Source organism: Lissotriton helveticus, chromosome 1_2, assembly GCF_964261635.1.
Source record: "Lissotriton helveticus chromosome 1_2, aLisHel1.1, whole genome shotgun sequence".
Taxonomy (NCBI): Eukaryota; Metazoa; Chordata; class Amphibia; order Caudata; family Salamandridae; genus Lissotriton; species Lissotriton helveticus.
This window is the reverse complement of record NC_136058.1, coordinates 225,005,457-225,024,143: the sequence shown is the minus strand read 5'-3', so window position 1 is coordinate 225,024,143 and position 18,687 is coordinate 225,005,457.

The following is an 18,687-nucleotide window of genomic DNA, read 5'->3' as shown; positions in this document are numbered from 1 at the left end:
CGGCGTGTATTCTCATACTTTGTAATCTGGTGGTATGAGGTGCTGATTCATCTTGATAATTGTTAACCTCTCCACTTTTTTGGGCGAGAGGCAGGTCCGTTTGCAAGTTACAATGCCACCAGCAGCACTGAAAACACGTTCAGAAGACACACTTGCGAGTGGGCGAGACAAGTAATTTATAGCCAGGTTGGTGATCTCTGGCCACAATTCTTTTTTCCCATGCCAATACGCCAATGGGTCACCATTAACATAGACCTCTGTTGAGTCATTCAGATAGTCCTGCACCATCGAATGAAGGTTCTCCACGGTTCTCCACTTTGCTTACTTTTTGCTCGGACCTTTTGAGAACCAAACCCAAGCTCAGTTAGCCAATCCTCTTCTGCACCCAATGTTTCTGTTGTGTCTGGTGCAGATGATCCGGTTGCCGGTGTCTTTAACGGCTGAGAGGTCACTTCTGCCACAGTCACAGGTGCAGAAGTGGATTCTTTTGACTGGGGATGGCCTGCTGATGCTGATGTACTGCCTTTTCCTTCAATTTTCTGCTGTTCTCTTTCAAACCTCATGGCTGACAAGGCTAGCCAATGTTTGTACTTTGTAACATGTTCATCACCAAAAGGAAATAATGCTCTGCCTGCCAGCGCCTTTTTGTAGCGTGGTTCCAGAATAGTAGCACAAATGTAATGCTGTTCTGAATGGATCTTTTGAAGACGTTCATCGCCAAGTAGGCGCTCTAATAATTTCTCCGCCAAAACAAAAGCTTCTTGCTTTTCTTCATCTTTTTGAAACTTAGAAGACACCGCCTTCAGTTTGTGCTCCAGCATGCGCAACAATGGGATAGCTTTTCCCAAATTACAGTCCTCCCTGCTGACTGCACGCGTGAAGACCTCAAAAGGATGAAGCATGTCTGTCAGGCTTTTAACTAGCTTCCATTCCGCCGCATCTAGCCTCAGGTCCTTCTGAGCTGTACCCAGTGTTAAGAAATACTGATCGAGTACCGTAAACCGCTCATACAGACGCTCAAGCATGTAGAAGGTTGAGTTCCAATGTGTTGGCACCTCCTGGATGAATGCTTTCACTGGCATTCGACGTTCATGTAGCAGGCTCCTCAGATGCTTCCGGGCCTTAAAAGAATGGCTGAAATGGTTGCACATTTTTCGACAGGTGGCCACTAACTCGCACGCTGGACTGTCTACACTCAAACAATTTTTAACAGCCAGGTTTATACAGTGCGCCAAACACGGCACTCTGAAATAGTGACCCAGATCCATGGCCTTAACTACATTGGCGCCATTATCCATGGAAACATAACCAATCTCGTGTTTTTTTGGGGACAGCCAGTGAAAGACCTTTGTGTTAAACTCATTCAAAATGTTTTCTGCTGTATGACGAAGCTCCAAGCCAAACATGGCTAGTGTTGCATGTTTCCGAGCAGCTTTAAAAACTTGGTCCGGGTCAACACCTGAGTTTAGCTTTGCTTTAACCCCTGAAAAAGAGACCCAGTGTGCAGTGATGCACATGTAATCAGTGCCTGCGCCACTGGTCCACATGTCTGTTGTCAGATGTATAGTGTGAACAGCACTCTTCTGCAAAGCTGCCCCAATCACCTCCAGCACATCTTCATGTAGTGCTGGAACCGCAACTCGGGCAAAATAGAACCGGCTAGGAACCTTCCATTTAGGGCAGAGCGCTGCCACTAATTCTAGAAAACCAACTCCTTCTACAAAAGAAAAAGGGAGAAGGTACAGCGCTAGCATTTTAGCCAGCTTAGTGTTATACAGAGGCGCCGTTGGGTGGTTGCGTTCATATGGCGCGTCTGAAAACAACATGGTTCTAATGTTGCCCTGGACCATTTTACGGGATGATGATGATGACTTCTTCGACCCAGTTACGCTCGCTGATGAACTTTTTCGCATTGTTGTCTCACTCCCTCCCACACTCTTAGTGTGGCTCATAGATCTGCTGCTGACAGGGGTACTAGGTGTAAGTGAAGAAATGTCTGACGCTTCTTCTTCCTCCTCGTCATCAGCAGATGAAACATCAACGGATACTATTTGTTGACTTGCAATTCGGGCATCCTTGATCTGCCTTAGGTGCGCCAGCCATTTGACAGTGTGCTGTCTCTCAAGATGACCTCTCTGGCCTCCGGTACCATAGTTGGTACCGAGCTTACCACGACTAACTCGAACCTTACAAATGGTACAAATGGCTATGTTTTCCCTTGTTGGGCTAACACTAAAGAAGTCCCAAACTGCGGACTTCAAATGTCTGTGGGGAGCGGAGGAGGCGATACTGGGAATGCTGCTAATGCCAGATGAACTGGAGGATGTGTGTTGCCGAAATTTAGTACGTTGTGCACTTACAGCACCACTAATTGAGGACATGGAGGTCGAGGTGGATGAAGGTCCCTTCCGGTGAGAAAATATGGAAGCTGTAGGTGGTGGTGTTGCTGTACTAGTTAACTGCATTCCTGGTGGTCCCATTCCCACGTCGCCATTATCATCATCACGCTCAGCAGCATTTCTGGCTAGGGTGAAAATGTCTGTGTGCTGCATGTCCGCTGAGGCTGGAGTGATGCCTATGATGACTGCGTCATCATCGTGAGAGTCTTCATCAGCAGGAGCAGTATACGCCCCTTCTTATTCAGCATCATCATCACACTCCATGACTCTGAGACTTTCGGGGACCTTCCTTTTATGCTTAGCTACCTTTGTCAGATCATGGTGTGCCTCACTCTCAGACGGCCGTGGTGGGTCCCAAGTTTGATCCATATCATCAGAAGGAAGGGGGCTTGAAGAAGAAGTAGACACCATCCTTGATCTTTTCCTTGCTGGGGATCTGGAAGACAATGAATCATCAGGAGGAGTGGCTTCCTCATGTGATACCTCGGCTTGAATGTCGATTTCCTGATGTGCCCCTACTTCGGGAGGAACAACTATTGTGGGAACTTGTGCCACTCCATGCACCTCTGCTTGCTCCTCTACTTGCACCGCCTCTCCTTCCACATGTACTTGGGCTTGTACTTGCACATGTGGTTGTTGTTGCGGCTGTGGTTGTTCAACACTCGTCAGATGAGTTACAACAACCTGTGTTGATTGAGGGATGCTGGTACTTTCTTGCGATGAGCCAACATAACTGGTCAATGGTGATTAAACAACTAAACTGGCTGCCTCTGCAGCACTCAAGGGCTTGGACCTAAGTTGGCGTGGTGGTGGTGGCACTGAGCCCAATGGAGCGGAGGTGCTGCTCCCAGCTTGGTCCCCAGCAGACCCCGCTGCTGCTGCAGGCGTACTTTTTTTATCCCAAAAATGTGGCGGTCGTCACACCAGTCTCCTTGGTAAGTGGCGCCACTTGCTTCTTCTGCTCCTTACTGGCAACTTTCTTGCTAGAGGAGCTACGGGCAACTTTTTTTGGGGGCATCTTCTTCAGATGTCACTCAGAACAGCAGGCCGCAGTTGCACAAGTTGCAGAGTTGTCTGTGGCCACACGTGACGTTGTGCTGCACACACCGCAGCAGGACTTCTTCCTGGCACTGGTGGTTCTCTTGTGCACCTAAAAGCAATGGAAGACAGAGGAACATCAGTTATACACCCCAAAAAGTCGAAAAACACACAAAATTCAGCACAATCCCAGGCCATCCATGCCCTCAATGATGTTTAAATTCAAGAAGACACCCCACAGAAAGACTAGGCCCATGCACCACTCACTACCCCTGGGCATAATGGATGAAAGCTAGGCAAAATGGGTGCAGGCCTCAGACACTGCCTGTCTTCAAAATGGCCCCTTGCACCCCAAGCACATGTGCAGGGCCTGCCTGTACCAGCACTCAAGATGGCCACCACCACCCACATGGCCAGTCCACATCAACAGTACACCCCAAAAAAACGAAAAACACACAAAAATCACCACAATCCAATGCCATCCAGGATGTTTACATTAAAGAGACCCCACAGGCAGACTCAGTCCATGCACCACTCACTACCCCTGGGCAAAAGGCCCCAACAGCAGCCCAAAAAAATCGGAAAAAAAACCCACAAAATTCAGCACAATCCCAGGCCATCCATGCCCTCAATGATGTTTAAATTCAAGAAGAAACCCCACAGAAAGACTAGGCCCATGCACCACTCACTACCCCTGGGCATAATGGATGAAAGCTACGCAAAATGGGTGCAGGCCTCAGACACTGCATGTCTTCAAAATGGCCCCTTAGTCCCCATCAACAGTACACCCCAAAAAAACGAAAAACACAAAAAAATCACCACAATCCAATGCCATCCAGGATGTTTACATTAAAGAGACCCCACAGGCAGACTCAGTCCATGCACCACTCACTACCCCTGGGCAAAAGGCCCCAACAGCAGCCCAAAAAAATCGAAAAAAACGACAAAATTCAGCACAATCCCAGGCCATCCATGCCCTCAATGATGTTTAAATTCAACAAAACAGTTGTATCATGCACCCATAACTAACCCTGGTCCTACTGGATACTGTGGCTACCCACAATATATTTTATTTAATGTTCTGAAAAAGTTCCAAAATTGTAGTTGCAGCAACTGTAATGCCCCAAACAAACTTACTTGTGAAAGTTGATTTCTAATCCAAAAGTGATCCAAAGAAAGTCAAAAAGGCCTCAAGTCCAAATATCCAGCAGCATCCACAAAAAGTAATCCTTCCAGGTCAAGATCCAAATGAAAGTGACCAGCACATGAAGAAAGCACTGGGAGGAGTCTGCTGGACAGGAACAGGAAGTTGGAGACTGTGGGGCACTTCCTTCCCCCCCCCCCCCAAAATGGACTCCTTGCAAAAAAAGGTGCAGGCAAATGTCAACCTGAGGAGTTATTCTGATAAAAATCATCATTTCCAGAAGGTTTATGCTGCTTGCTGGTGGATTTATTGTGCAGAATTGCAAATTTTGCAATTTCGCGAGTGCCAGATTGTTGCTGCCCGCCGCATCTACGTGTTCGCGATTGCGAACTCTCGCGATGCGTGCTGTGCAAGGTGGCAAGCCGCGATGACGTAATCGCGGTCGCCAAACTCCCGCGGGATCCCGCAGCAAGATCCAAAATGGCGCAGCACACGCAAAATATGGAGAAAAACAACTCTGCAAAGGCTGAATGACGGTAAGTGAATGCCGCGCGCCGCAAAATTGTATCACCAAGCAAAAAAAATCCGCTGCGTGCAAATTTACTAATTTTCGGCACATTCGCGAGAGTTGCGGGTTGCGAATTGCGGAAAATCCACACATTCCGCGAGCGGAACGGATTTTACGCCCATGCTTAAAGGTAATATTTTTGCCCAGATGTTAATGCTGTTCAAACGTGTATTTATGGTTCATCAATTGAAAGTCTTGATTATTAGGGTGAGCGCGCTAAGTAAATGTTGTAAGCTTCAACTGCACTACTGACAGTGGTTCCAGATTAAAAATGTGTACACACGTTTTCAAAGTTTGGCAATATGAGGCTATCTTTAATGCTCCAAGAGTGCTCTCTGATTTGATGCAAATATTTGCAGAAGCTTGAAAGCAAGATTGATGATTCTTTGCTTTCAAAATAAAATGTTCATATAAAAATGAAAGGAGGAAAAAACATTTTGCTAAACTACTGTAAAATTTCAGGTACCATTTCTTTGCAGCCACATTTAGTAACATGTTGATGCATGCTAGTAGTTCCCAAAAATATTCATAATGGAAAATCAGTGTAACCAGTTTCAATAGGATTGTAGAAAACACAAATAAACAAGCATTGGCAAAGCCAGTAGGTCTGAAATTGGTGGTCAGCTTTTTAGTTTTGTCAATGTGTGACTTGTTTGGCATGGTTTTTGTAAAACCTTATTGGTGTGGGAGCTGCAGGGCCCTTACCATTATAACAAACATTGGCAAAAGCAAAAATTTGTCTCATAAAGCACACACTGCCACAGTAGTTACTGGCACTGAACAAAACGACTTTGTGTGCTGATATGCCCCCTGTGAAAGAGCAGAATGCTGTCTTTCACAGTGAAGCCAGCCGATACAGGGGGAGAGACAGAATTTTAATAGACACAAAAGTTCACGTCAATGCCAGACCACATTAGGGGTCCAATTATTAAAGAAAGTCTCAAACGTTCACCCATGGTATATGTCCTTGCATTAAGTGCAGCTATATAGCTTTCGTGAATTCCCAATAAGTCACAGAAGTAGGACAAGAAATAGTACTCCTAGAACTTATTTGTGAACTGCATTTTAACATTAGCAAATATGCATGTGTAGATTTGCTCATGTGAAAATCTGAGTGTTTGCACGTTCACTTTCCCTCCAACCACTTTTTTCCCAACTATAGAAGAAGATTACGTCTGCCATTGTCAGGATTACATTTCCAACATTTAGTATGGGAAAATATTAGAGAAGAGTTCTTGAAAACCCTTAAAACATGCAAGTTAGTAGGTTTGCACAGATTCGAAAGGGCATTCTAACCCTGGAACTATTGCTTACCACTACCTTCAGCCCCAGTATGTAGGTCTGTGGAAAGGTGGCAACATAAGGGAATTGCATGCTTTCAAACACTACTATGGTATGAGCCCTGGCATGATCAGAGAGACTATATCAGAGCTCTTATATAATGAGATTGCTGTCATAATTTGTCGCTGCACTACATAGCACAAAAGGGGCAAGTGGCTTCTGTTACAGAACAAGTAGATTTATGAAGCAACCAGCCCCATGAACAAGTAGATATTTTAATAAATTCCACACTCCTGGGTAGTACAGCAAAATTCGCCCATATTTCGCAAACATACTTCTCAAACTGAACTCAAAACATTTAAATAAATTAAAAGTTCAAAAACTTTTACACTACTTACCGGCACTACCTAAAATAAGCATTGGAGGTCCATAATATCTAATCCAGGCATGTTTTTACCAAATTCCGAATGACGGATTTCCCAATACACACATTGATATAAATTAAGCAACATACATTGAATGTAACCGCCTTTTGTTACACAACATTCACACTTTATAGTATATATTTTGGGATACAAAATATTTCCATCTTTGTATTCAGTTTAACTCTGCATTTCTTTTAATTTATACACTCCACTCTATGCCACTCCAATGTCTGTTTAGTGTAGATCATTCCACTGTACGTAATTTACAGTATGCTACTCCACTTTATGACACTATATGCCACAACATTCTACACTAATCCACTGTAGGTTACTCCTGTCTACCCAACCCAACTGAACTGTACACCATTGCAATGTTTACCACTATATTCTACACTATTATGCTATTCACAGCTGTAGCCTAGTACACTTTCATGTATGTCAGCTCACTGGAATGCCCTAAACTGTACTGCTCGTAACTCGATGCTAGTCCACTGTACCCTCTTCCAATTTGCGCTATTCCACTACATAATATTCTATTATGGCCCACTTGATGATGCACTACTGGAGTGTAAGCAAATATTCCCGTCTCCGCTACTACACTCTATGCCAATGCATTGTACTGAAACCCACTATTCCCCACTGCACTGTACCACAATCAACTGTATGCTACTTTGCTTTACATGAGTACAATTTGCACCACTCCACTAAAACACACTTTATTTTATGTGACTACACTTTAAGCTTCTATAATTAACCCAATTGAGTTAGACACCATTGTACTTCAAGCTACTCCACTATAGAGCACTCCACACTATGTCTAAACAGTTAATGCCACTAAACTCAACTTTGTTGCAATAAACACTACTAAATTCTACGGAACTCCTCACTATCGCACTATAGTTTATGCTAGATTGAGTTGTAAGTGTGCCTTATAATAATATGAAAGCAGTGCGTAAATTATAATTTCAAAAGATAACTATAATCTATGAATTTGTTATGCTTGTGTAATTTAAGGTGTGTTAGGCACAAATAAGATAGAAATAAGTGAATAACTAGTGCATAAATTAGGATATAACTCTAACTAAAGAATTTCTTTTGGAGTTTAACTTGAGTTTGTATACTAAACCTAAGTAAGGTTTTCCTAACTATACCTAACGTGTAAACTTTGTATATATATATATATATATATATATATATATATATATATATATATATATATATATATATATATATATATATATATATATATATATATATATATATATATATATATATATATATATATTCACTGAAAAAACCATAGGTTATAGACCATATATAGTTAGGAATTAGCATTTACAAAACCTTGAAAATTCACTGAAAAAACCATAGGTTATAGACCATATATAGTTAGGAATTAGCATTTACAAAACCTTGAAAATTCACTGCAAAAACCATAGGTTAGAGACCATATATAGTTAGCTGGACATTTTATTGACATAAAACCAATGAAATTCCATATATAGTTAGTTGCACTAACTATATATCGCGCACCCGCAATCCACTGCTGATGATGTCACATATTACATCATTCATGACATGGTCAGTGACATCACTGATGACATCACTGATGACATCTCAAATGACATCACTGATGACATCACTGATAACAACATCCAGTGATTTTTTGTTTCTATAAAGTTTAAATATGTCTTACATATTGAAGAATGAGTGGATGTGTAAGTGTCTGGACGAAGGATTTAGTAGGTGCATGACTGACTGTATGAGTGAGTGATTAAATGTGTCTCACTGAGTGCATGGGTTAGTGACTAAACTGTCTTAATTTGTGCATCATTATGTCTGTTGTTCTGTAAACTGCTGCATGTGTTGATCAGTAGCTATATGAGTAACTATATGGGTTATTGATTGATTGCCCAAGTATTTGTATGGGAGACTGAGTGTGTGTGTGGCTAGCTGGGAGGTGTGTGACTCTGTGCAGATCAATCTGTACTTGTATCAATGATTGTATAAGAAGGTAAGTATGTGTTAGTATATGTTTGAAAATGTAAGGTGCTCTATGTTTAACTGTATAGACAAGAAAATGGAAGTCTCATTGATTCTTTACAGGACTGACTAGGTGTGTGAGTAACTCCATGGATGAGTGGCAGACTGTGAGTGTCTGTATAGGTGTATGAGTGCATATGATAGTGTTGTAAAGATGAGTGATTGTATGTATGAATGATTGTATGGGTGAATGAGTGAAGGTGTGTGTAGACGTAGCAATCAGTGAGTGCGTATGTAGTAACTAGTATTGGTGTGTCAATGGTTTCAAAAATTATACTCTTTTTAACACTGGGTGAAACAGAGGTTATATTAAAATGTGAGGAGATGCATTGTATTGTCACATGAATGATATCATCAGTGATGTGGTCATTGATGTCAAATGAGATGTCATCAGTGATGTCATCAGTGATGTCATTTGAGATGTCATCAGTGATGTCATCAGTGATGTCACTGACCATGTCATGAATGATGTAATATGTGACATCATCAGCAGTGGATTGCGGGTGCGCGATATATAGTTAGTGCAACTAACTATATATGGAATTTCATTGGTTTTATGTCAATAAAATGTCCAGCTAACTATATATGGTCTCTAACCTATGGTTTTTTCAGTGAATTTTCAAGGTTTTGTAAATGCTAATTCCTAACTATATATGGTCTATAACCTATGGTTTTTTCAGTGAATTTCAATGGTTTTTAATAGCAAATATCATAAGCTGTCGAATGTCAAGTACGTGGTAAGTAAAAACATTTTCGTGTTTATGCACACTGATCTGCTTTGAATGCTGCCCCCCACCCCTCATTTCTATTAGGAGTACTCTCTCTTTGCAGATAGTGAAGGGTAGTTAACGCAGCCCTTTGCCCCCTTTGTAATCCGTCGTGCCTGCTTCTCTCTCCATTTGATTGATTGTTCTCTTTGGTTCATTCTCTATTTACAAACAAGCACAGAGTCGCAATACTCTGTTTAGTCTTTGCAGATAGCGAAAAATCGTGTAAAAAAACAAAAGGAATCGAGCAAAATCAGTAGGCCACTAATGGGATCTCTTTTTGACCTCGCTAAAATAGAAACATTAGGAACAACCTGTTGAAAATAGCAATGCGTATGTACATAAGCGGCGTTCATTTGTGTTCACAGTACCCCTTGTTGATTGTTTCAATCGAGCATTGAATTGTTCGAAGTTGGTTCTCTTAAGGATCTTCTCTGCCTGCAAACGAGGAAGAATAGGAATATTCTCTCTCCCTTTGCAGATAGTGAAGGGTAGGTAACGCAAGCCTTTAACACGTCGTACCTATTTCATTCCTCATTGATTGATTGATTGTCCGAACATTGACTGTTTGGGAATTAGTTCTTTTTGGAGGTATTCCCTGTTTGCAAATAAACGTAGGAAAATCTTTGCAAGTAGTGAAAGGGTACGTAATGCGGACCTTTCTCCCCCGTTGTAATCTGTCATGCCTATCTACTCCCCACTGATTGATGCACCTGTTTCACCCGGACCATTTACTAGAGATACGTTATCTGGCCCGACCAGAGAGCACCCCTAGTGAAAAGGACATATGCAATAATAACGAAGTGATCACTGTATCCTGTTAACAGAAACTTTAGCATGAAACAACCTGGAAAGAAAAGAATAGGAAAACGAAAATCAGGGGGGGGGGGGGTCGGAGGCATGTGCAAGAAATCCCCCCCCAGTGTTGTCGCATTGCGACAACACTGGGGGGGGGATTTCTTGCACATGCCTCCGACCCCCCCCCCCCTCGTCCTCATCGCCTGGTCCGGCCATAACAAATCTCAAGCGAGACGCCGTGGGGTGCACTGGGAGGGAGAGACGGTGCGAACAGGCCTCTCCCGCCTCCCCAGGTGGAGGCTTCCCAGCTGCACCCTCAGCGCTCCAGGCGCCCGGAAAAGGGGTCTTCCACTGTGGCCATGCTGCAACGTCTCGCCCGGCAGGGTGGAGCCCGTCCGCTCATTTGACCCCGCGATCGCCAGTAGCTACCGAACTCTCAAAATGGCGGTCGACCTGGCAAGAGCGGGCCCAGCATAAAGAAATGGCCCGGTCACTGCTTGACTCCACCACCGTAGTCCTCCACGACCTTGAAGATTCTAGAGGAGCCGCGGGAGTCTCCGACCCCCGATGGGGAATGACTGCCATGATCGCCCGTGGAGTGACGAAACTGTATCCGCGGGACGTCGGCGCTCCCATGCTGGCGCCAGCCTCACTTTGAATTACTAGAATCCTGCAGACCTCAGTTCCGGTGAAAGCACAGTGTGACCCGGTAGGAAAAATTGTTGCACCCCCTCCCCTTTTTCACTGATAGTTCAAACCACCGATCCTTTCCTTTGCCCTTTTAACGGAACTTTGGACTGCCTCCCCCTCTTTTACATTTTCTAGAGAAAACAAAACATTAACCACTACATTAGCATAGCAGTTGACACCAGAACTGTTTTCAAATTTAAAACCAACAACATCTTCAACAAAATCCTTTTTGTTTCTGCTGTGACCCTGCTACAGCACAGGCATTGTCCCCAGCAGTAATTCTGCGATGCCGGTAAGAATAGCTGTGGTGCCTACTGGACTCACTCACCCCCGCGGCGCCCCACGCCGTTATTTGCTGGGCGGCAACTTACTAGACATCACTTTCGTGCCATCTAGATTTCAGCGCGTTCTGCTGCCTTGTAACTATTCGCACAACAGACCGCTACTGACAAGAATATTTCTTTATTGGTGCTGTCAATTTCAATAAATCTATTGGATAATTCAAAAGAAATTGCCACGGTCTCTTCGTTGTTTAAATGTTTTTACTGTTTTTGTTTTGTTGTATATATTTATATGTTATTAAAGTTTTATATTCCTACTACTTTGTTGGAGTGCTACATATTTTTAATGTGACACATAATTGTAAAAACTTTGATGTACCAAGAGTCATTCCTGGAATCTTCCGCTTCAGGCTCGGTCCCCTCCCCAATCACAATACAGGATGGTTTTCAGATAGTAGGAACGCGTGTGGTGTGACGGATCTCATCGGGTGTGGGCCTTGATCTACTATAACTCCTTTGAAGAGGGGTGATTCTTTACAGCTGGGGCCATAAACTACATCTGCAGGGCTAGCTGATAGCCTGGACAATCGGACACAGAGGAAGAGGAGTGTCAGAGGGTGCGGTAGTGAATAGGGCGAAAGGGAGGTGTCGGGCGGGCACAGAGTGTGATTTTCAGGGAAGAGCAGCGCAGATGGGGGGAGGTTTATTGCCCATGCATAAGACAGAGAGCGGGGGTGACCAGTGCCTGGGGAAGATGCTTGCGAGGGTGAGGAGCCATGCTACGAATCGACAGCGTGCAGAGAGTGGGTCTGGTCAAGACATCTAAAATGGCTGCCGTGCACCACAAAAGTGTGGCATTTCAAAAAAGGCAAGATGGCGCAAACAATGTTTTTCAACACTTCCTCGTTTCCTTCGAATCGAACGTTAACAGACGTTGGGGCATATTACCAAAGTTAAGCGATATTTATCGCTAACGATGCTTACCAACGAATTTTTTACCGCTAAGCATCGTCAGAAATTATCGAAGATAAACCTTGCTATTATCAAGGTTAATCGCAAATGCGATAATAAACGGCCGCAATGCATCAATATCGCTAAAAACTCAGCGATATTCATGCATTACCGAGCTAATGCTCTTAGCCATGTTATCCACCTCCCATTGGATAACATGGCTAAGAACTGCTCAGGGCAGGTGTTACTTTTTGGAGATATTCGCGCTTAGCGCGAATATCTCCAAAAGGAGATAGATATCTTGCATGTTGTAATGCAAGTTATTGTGGTATATGGAACTCATACCATAATCTCTCAGGAAAGCAGAAACTGATCCTTTTGGGACCGCCTAAAAAGGCCTAGGGGGTGAGGAGTACTCTACTTTGCCCCCTTCTCACGTTCCGAACTATTTTATTTTACTCTCTTCTGTAATTACACAAAATAGCAGCGATAAGATGCATCGGAGACACAGTGAGAGAAAGGAGGCCGGAGATGAAGAAGAGATGTCAAATACACATTGGAGATAATATAGTGGCAGAAGGGAAGTAAATATGAGTAAACTTACCATGTAACATAAAAATGTTGCACTCTATACTATAAGTCTCATTTTATACTACAATCACTTCGCTACAACCTCATAAATTAAAAATAAAAATGAATAATGTCTCAAACAATTTTTGATTTCTAAATATAAATTTATTCTTCAGAATTTTCTAAATTTGAAAGAACTAGTAACATGTCCTCATCAGCAATGTCCTCATGAAAAGTCTGCAATGATGATTCTTGTAACTCTATGGTCTCCAAACATTCGATAAATTCGCCATCAAGAGATTGATCAAAAAAATCATTCAAGTCATCTCCTCCTTGTGACAATATTTCATTATTGGTGCTGTCAATTTCAATCAATGTAGTGGAATCATTCAAGTCATCTCCTCGTGACAATATTTCATTATTGGTGCTCTCAATTTCAATCAATGTAGTGGAATCATTCAAGTCATCACCTCCTTGTGACAATATTTCATTATTGGTGCTGTCCATTTCAATCAATCTAATGGAATCATACAAGTCATCTCCTCCTTGTGACAATATTTCATTATTGGTGCTCTCAATTTCAATCAATGTAGTGGAATCATTCAAGTCATCTCCTTGTGCCAATATTTCATTATTGGTGCTGTCCATTTCAATCAATCTAATGGAATCATACAAGTCATCTCCTCCTTGTGACAATATTTCATTATTGGTGCTCTCAATTTCAATCAATGTAGTGGACAATTCAAAAGAAATTGCCACGGTCTCTTCATTGTGAGCCATTTTATTTTGAAATTGCTTGCTGTAAATTGCAGAAAAAAATAATCACTTTCATTTATCGTTTTTAGTAATACATAATATAAAACTAACTTTATCAAGTATTTAGTATAACAGAAGGACTGCAAATAAATAACAGAAAACATTTTTCAAATTATCTTCAAGTGTACAACATAGTTCCCCTTACAAATTAACAACTCACCTTTTTAAAAGTAGGAGAAGTGTTAGTACTGTGTAAATCAAACACCAGAAATTCACCACCAAAAATTCCTCACAAATGTACCTCAGACAGTAGTATCACAAAATGGCTGTGGTTTCCTCTCATTTGAAATATATACATAACCAATTAACTTTCATCACACACAAATACAAAACCAAACTAACATTTTAATTGGTTCTAAATTTCAACACTTTCAAATGTGTTTTCCCCATGCAATTTTCCATAGGACATTTACATACGTCTACAGCCTGAATGGCTGAACGGAATTACACCAAACTTGGCAAAATGGTACATCAAACCTAAGAGGTCAGGAAGGATCTACTATGCCCCCTCATGGTCATTTCCCCCTTCGCTTTGGCCTCCACTTGTCTCTCAATCCTACCGAGAGACAAGATGGCGGCCGCTACGGACTGTTTGGAATGTTGACAGACGCCGGAGAACCAATCAGCTTCGCAAAGCTCCGTAACGCGAAAAGTACGCGAAGCGGAGCGCTGTTACAGATATATATCTTTTTTTGAACGTTAATTTCTCAAAATCCACTGGAGCACATATATTGAGACCTAGCAAAGGCACATCGGGCTACCAGTCCCTAATATTTTGCCAAGTTTCGTGCAAATCCATTCAGCCGTTCGATTATTATTATTTTTTTTTTTTTGCCCCGCGGGGCCCTTTTAAAACCTCCACATCAAACGTAGGGGGTCAGCGAGGATCTACTATTCCCCCTTATGATCATTTGCCCCTTCGCTTTGGCCTCCTCTTGTCTCTCGATCCTACCGACAGACAAGATGGCGGCCGCTACGGACTGTTTGGAATGTTGACAGACGCCGGAGAACCAATCAGCTTCGCTTCACAAAGCTCCGTTGCGCAAAAAGTACGCGTCCTGGAGCGCTGCCCGGTCCGCTGTTACAGATATATATCTTTTTTTAAACGTTAATTTCTCAAAATCCACTGTAGCACATATATTGAGACCTACAAAAGGCACATCGGGCTACCAGTCCCTACAATTTTGCCAAGTTTCGTGCAAATCCATTCAGCCGTTCGGGCTAAAAGTGAGGCCAACCGCCCTATGGAAAACTCAATGTTAAAAACACGTTTTGGGACCCCCCTTTTTTCTCAGCCCCCCCTTGACGAACCCCCCCCAAATTTTCAAGGGCTGCTCAGAAACAAAATGTGCCATTTTCCTGAAAATTTCAGCCAATTCCGTCCACAAACGCCAAAGTTATTAGACATAGAATTTTCAAAAAACCCATAGAGAAAAAATCCTAACTATATATACCTACTGGCGACCGCCAGTAGGTAATATATATATATATATATATATATAATAATATAATAATATATAATAATAATAATATATAATATATTATATATTATATTGTATGCAGCCAGGGGTTGCAGGGATTTCCCCCTGCACTTCATGAGCAGAAAAGCAATAAAAATGGGTAGCCAGGAAAAGAGTGGGATTTCATTGTTCACTAGGAGGAACAATGCCCTTTAGATGAATGGAGAAAAATAATTATACCTGCCCCCTTGCACAACATGGAATTGACTCCTTTAAAGCATTAAGGAGGGCATGTTATAACCTTTGGATTAAACATTTTTATCATGGCAAATACTGAAAATGACTTTAAATAAGAAGGATGCGATGCTGTATTTCGCAAAACAGTTGCGTTGCATGCTGGCCACTGTAGCCCAAAAACAAGTAGTACTGGGACCTAAACCATACAAATTCGGAAACTGCTTCAAAACATACACTGTCAATGAAATTAATAAGAATATTGTGTAAGGAAACCAGTTGGGCAGTCTAGATTGAAAAACAAAAAACAAAATTAAATTGCCACTGGTACTTTTAAAGTAGATGTGTGCATACAAGCATCCCTCTTCACTGTTTACTAATGGAGTGTATTTAAATTCAAAGTCACTTGTTCCCCGCAGCTGCATATAATTAAGACACTGTTGTGTTGAAACGCATCATGATATTACTACTGAGCTGCCTGCTAAAATAAAATCTACTTTACTTACCTCTTGACTGGATGGAGTTGAATTTCATGATGGAAGGAAGAGTGATTCTTCTTGTGAAATTTATGTAAATATATATTTTTATATATATATATCTATCTATATATATATATATCTCTCTCTCTCTCTCTCTATATATATATATATATATATATATATATATATTACCTACTGGCGGTCGCCAGTAGGTATATATAGTTAGGATTTTTTCTCTATGGGTTTTTTGAAAATTCTATGTCTAATAACTTTGGCGTTTGTGGACGGAATTGGCTGAAATTTTCAGGAAAATGGCACATTTTGTTTCTGAGCAGCCCTTGAAAATTTGGGGGGGGTTCGTCCAGTGGGGGCCGAGAAAAAAGGGGGGTCCCAAAACGTGTTTTTAACATTGAGTTTTCCATAGGGCGGTTGGCCTCACTTTTAGCCCGAACGGCTGAATGGATTTGCACGAAACTTGGCAAAATTGTAGGGACTGGTAGCCCGATGTGCCTTTTGTAGGTCTCAATATATGTGCTCCAGTGGATTTTGAGAAATTAACGTTTTAAAAAAGATATATATCTGTAACAGCGGACCGGTTAGCGCTCTGGTTCGCGGACTTTTCGCGCAACGGAGCTTTGTGAAGCGAAGCTGATTGGTTCTCCGGCGTCTGTCAACATTCCAAACAGTCCGTAGCGGCCGCCATCTTGTCTCTCGGTAGGATCGAGAGACAAGAGGAGGTCAAAACAAAGGGGGAAATAACTATAAGGGGGCATAGTAGATCCTCGCTGACCCCCTAGGTTTGATGTGGAGGTTTTAAAAGGGCCCCGCGGGGCAAAAAAAAACCAAAATAATAATAATCGAACGGCTGAATGGATTTGCACGAAACTTGGCAAAATATTAGGGACTGGTAGCCCGATGTGCCTTTGCTAGGTCTCAATATATGTGCTCCAGTGGATTTTGAGAAATTAACGTTGAAAAAAAGATATATATCTGTAACAGCGCTCCGCTTCGCGTACTTTTCGCGTTACGGAGCTTTGCGAAGCTGATTGGTTCTCCGGCGTCTGTCAACATTCCAAACAGTCCGTAGCGGCCGCCATCTTGTCCCTCGGTAGGATTGAGAGACAAGAGGAGGCCAAAGCGAAGGGGGAAATGACCATAAGGGGGCATAGTAGATCCTTCCTGACCTCTTAGGTTTGATGTACCATTTTGCCAAGTTTGGTGTAATTCCGTTCAGCCATTCAGGCTGTAGACGTATGTAAATGTCCTATGGAAAATTGCATGGGGAAAACACATTTGAAAGTGTTGAAATTTAGAACCAATTAAAATGTTACTTTGGTTTTGTATTTGTGTGTGATGAAAGTTAATTGGTTATGTATATATGTCAAATGAGAGGAAACCACAGCCATTTTGTGATACTACTGTCTGAGGTACATTTGTGAGGAATTTTTGGTGGTGAATTTCTGGTGTTTGATTTACACAGTACTAACACTTCTGCTACTTTTAAAAAGGTGAGTTGTTAATTTGTAAGGGGAACTATGTTGTACACTTGAAGATAATTTGAAAAATGTTTTCTGTTATTTATTTGCTGTCCTTCTGTTATACTAAATACTTGATGAAGTTAGTTTTATATTATGTATTACTAAAAACGATAAATGAAAGTGATTATTTTTTTCTGCAATTTACAGCAAGCAATTTCAAAATAAAATGGCTCACAATGAAGAGACCGTGGCAATTTCTTTTGAATTGTCCACTACATTGATTGAAATTGAGAGCACCAATAATGAAATATTGTCACAAGGAGGACATGACTTGTATGATTCCATTAGATTGATTGAAATGGACAGCACCAAGAATGAAATATTGTCACAAGGAGATGACTTGAATGATTCCACTACATTGATTGAAATTGAGAGCACCAATAATGAAATATTGTCACAAGGAGGAGATGGCTTGTATGATTCCATTAGATTGATTGAAATGGACAGCACCAATAATGAAATATTGTCACAAGGAGGAGATGACTTGAATGATTCCACTACATTGATTGAAATTGAGAGCACCAATAATGAAATATTGTCACGAGGAGATGACTTGAATGATTCCACTACATTGATTGAAATGGACAGCACCAATAATGAAATATTGTCAGAAGGAGGAGATGACTTGAATGATTTTTTTGATCAATCTCTTGATGGCGAATTTATCGAGTGTTTGGAGACCATAGAGTTACAAGAATCATCATTGCAGACTTTTAATGAGGAGATTCCAGATGAGATGATTGAAGAGGAAATTACTGATGAGGACATGTTACTAGTTGTTTCAAATTTAGAAAATTCTGAAGAATAAATTTATATTTAGAAATCAAAAATTGTTTGAGACATTATTTATTTTTATTTTTAATTTATGAGGTTGTAGCGAAGTGATTGTAGTATAAAATGAGACTTATAGTATAGAGTGCAACATTTTTATGTTACATGGTAAGTTTACTCATATTTACTTCCCTTCTGCCACTATATTATCTCCAATGTGTATTTGACATGTCTTCTTCATCTCCGGCCTCCTTTCTCTCACTGTGTGTCTCCGATGCATCTTATCGCTGGTATTTTGTGTAATTACAGAAGAGAGTAAAATAAAATAGTTCGGAACGTGAAAAGGGGGCAAAGTAGAGTACTCCTCACCCCCTAGGCCTTTTTAGGCGGTCCCAAAAGGATCAGTTTCTGCTTTCCTGAGAGATTATGGTATG